Source organism: Parus major, chromosome 21 (assembly GCF_001522545.3).
Source record: "Parus major isolate Abel chromosome 21, Parus_major1.1, whole genome shotgun sequence".
Classification (NCBI taxonomy): domain Eukaryota; kingdom Metazoa; phylum Chordata; class Aves; order Passeriformes; family Paridae; genus Parus; species Parus major.
In genome coordinates this window covers 1680909-1683932 of record NC_031789.1, presented here as the reverse complement: position 1 = coordinate 1683932, position 3024 = coordinate 1680909, and the positions used below count along the sequence as shown (strand labels likewise).

General features: G+C 57.4%; 1 protein-coding gene across 5 annotated transcripts in view; it reads left to right on the top strand.

Moving 5' to 3' along the window:
* The window catches only part of EPHB2 (EPH receptor B2), a 133746-nt gene that overhangs the window by 84242 nt on the left and 46480 nt on the right, over positions 1-3024 (top strand). The gene's annotated exons all lie outside the window — the stretch shown is intronic.

Sequence of the window (3024 nt, the reverse complement as noted above, 5' to 3'; positions counted from 1 at the left end):
GTGGCCATGGGCCCGAAGGTGGCCGTGGGCCCGAGGGTGGCCATGGGCCCAAGGGTGGCTGTGGGCCCGAGGTGGCCATGGGCCCGAAGGTGGCCGTGGGCCCGAGGGTGGCTGTGGGCCCGAGGTGGCCATGGGCCCGAGGGTGGCCATGGGCCCAAGGGTGGCTGTGGGCCCAGCAGCGGGCAGGGGTGTTACCGCTGAAGATGAACAGATCACACTCACACAGGTCGAGGTATGGTGAAAAGAAGAGCAGAGTTTATTTTTCCTCCCAGGATTTATAGGTTTCTGACCACAGCCAGGGATGGGATGGTCAGGATAACACTTTCTCACTGCACTGCCCATGAGAGATGCCCATCACAAGACGTGGAACAGAAAGAATGTACACATATCTATGTTTACAATTACTGTCCTGGGAAAGTCTTTAGAAAACCATGGCAGCAAGCTCAGAAGCTGAGTTTTCAGGGTAACACAGGGTGGCTGTGGGCTGCCAGGGGACGGCAGGTGGGGTGAGGTGTGGATTGTTCCGTGGTGTTGGCGGTGATGGAAGTGCCTGGAAGTTCCTGAGCGAGTGCCTGGGTGTGAAAATGTCCCTTATTTCAGTGAGAAGCTGGAGCATGACATGAGGAGGGGGTGCCTGCCTGTGGTGTCAGCAGAGCAGCTCATGGCAGTGTCCCTTGGTGTCACAGCATCTGGGGGTGGTGTCTGTGGCACTGTCCCTTGGTGTCACAGCATCTGGGTGTGGTGTCTGTGGCACTGTCCCCTGGTGTCACAGCATCTGGGGGTGGCCAGTTCTGTGGCACTGTCCCCTGGTGTCACAGCATCTGGGGGTGGTGTCTGTGGCACTGTCCCCTGGTGTCACAGCATCTGGGGGTGGCTGGTCTGAGGCTGTTGCCTCGCAGCATGGTTGCAGGCGCCATCAGAGTGTTGCAGACACACTCCTGGCTCCTGGGGAGGGAAGGTGAGGCAGCTCCAGCATCCTCTGATAGGAGCTGCAATCCCTGCTTGGACTGCAGAGAGAGCCAGGACAGGCTGAGGAAGCAAAGCTGTGCAGAAGAGGGGCTGGGAGATGAATATTTGAGATAACAGTCTGGGAATCTGCTCCAGTCACTTGGTGAAGCAGCTGAAGCGCAGAGCTGGGAGGGTTCCATCGGGGGTCTCCAGCTCTGTGCAGGGTGGCTTTGCTGGGGGAGGGATGGTCAGGGTGGCTGGTAGTGCTGCTCCCAGGAGGGTCCCTGGCAGCTGTGCTGGTGGCAGGGAGCCTCACCGAGCTGCTGGCCAAGGGCTGCCTGCCCAGCCCACCTGGAAGCCATCTGGAGCTGGGCACAGGCTGAGGCCGGGGCTTGGCTTAATGGGATTGAGGTGGAAGGATGCCAGTGAGGCACGGCCCTGCTTGGGAGCAGCAGAGATTCTGGTCCCTCTGAACTGCCCTGGACACTACCTGACCCCCAGGGCTGAATTTGGCATGTTCTGGCTGCCGGGGAAAACAGCAGTTGGGCAGGTGGGCATCACTTCAGAGTGTGAGGACAGAGGGAACCTGCAGAAGTGTCTGGGTGAACCATGATGGTGCCCTCTGATCTGGAGTTAGCTCAGGAGCAGGACCAGGGTGGTTTTGAAGCCCTGAAGGCAGGTCTGACACAGGCTGAGCCATGGTTTGGCTCCAAGCAGGGACAGGTCTGCCCCCAGGGAGGGAGGGGAACGGGTCTGGATGACCAGCTGCCTTTACCTGATGGAGGTGGGGTGGCTGTAATGCTGCCTGGAGCTGGGAATTGGCTCTGCTCGCTCCCACCGTGGTCCTGCACTATGGATTAATAATTTGATGCTCATATTTCGTACTTGCATTTCTGTGCTGTGCTTGAGCCTTCATGTATCTATCACCCGTGGCTCCCACCTGAGCAAAACCAGCGAGCTGAGTCGAAGGCGAATCCTTTTCAGTCCCCTGGATCCTCCTCCTTGTGTTTTCCTAGTTTGACACTCCTTTATTATCAGGGCTCACACTTCTCAGCCTGTGTGATGTCTCTCTTAATGTATCTATTCATTAGCACTAAACACTAACTGTCTGCTTGCTAATTCCTCTGTAATTAGAGGCTCTGAATTCTTCTGCTTACACTAGGCACCGCCTGGCAGCCTTGATGTAGATCATTAGCAGTTGGTAACAGGAGCTGCAGACACAAAGGCAGAGCTGGGACAGGAGAATGGAGGGTGTTGGGGGAGAGGAGAGGGAGCAGAGGAAGGATGAGGCTCCCTCTCTGTGCCTTGGCTCTGGATGGAGGAGCCAGCTGGGGCTCCATCGTGTGATGTGTGATGAGGTTGTGCTCCTGCCACAGCTGGACAAAGCAAAGTGCCCACCACCCCTCGGGCTCCTGCAGCCCTGCAGGTATCAAGGAAAACCCCCCTGGTTCCCCAGGGGCACAGGGTGACTGCTGGGGACCTTCTGTGCTGCAGGACTGAGGAGTGATGCCCCATCACCAGCAGCATCCAAAACCTTCAGGTGTCACCAGTTCTTCAGCACCCACATTTTATAAGGGCAGGACAGGGTGGAATGGCTCCCCAGTGCCAGAGAGCAGGGTTAGATGAGACACTGGGAAGGAATTCTTCCCTGGGAGGGTGAGGAGGCCCTGGCACAGGGTGCCCAGAGAAGCTGTGGCTGCCCCTGAATCCCTGAAATTGCCCAAAACCAGGTTGGATGGAGCTTGGAGCACCCTGGGATAGTGGGAGGTGATGAGCTTTTATGTCCCTTGCAATCCAGACCATTCTGTGATCCCAGGAAAAATCTCCTGGGAGAGTAAGAAAACAACCCCCCTAGAGCAGCCAGAGGGAAGGAAGGTCCTGAGTGTGGCCAGGTGGGTGCCACAGGGTTTGGTGACCATCATCCCATGGCCATGACCCCTTCCAGCAAACTGGATCCCCATAAACATGATCCAGCTGCCTTCCTGGGCAGCACCTCCTGTCACCTCTGAGCCCAGGCTGGGTTTGCTCTCCTCAGCAGGCTCTCCTCAACCTCCAGCTCCACACTTTGCATCTCCA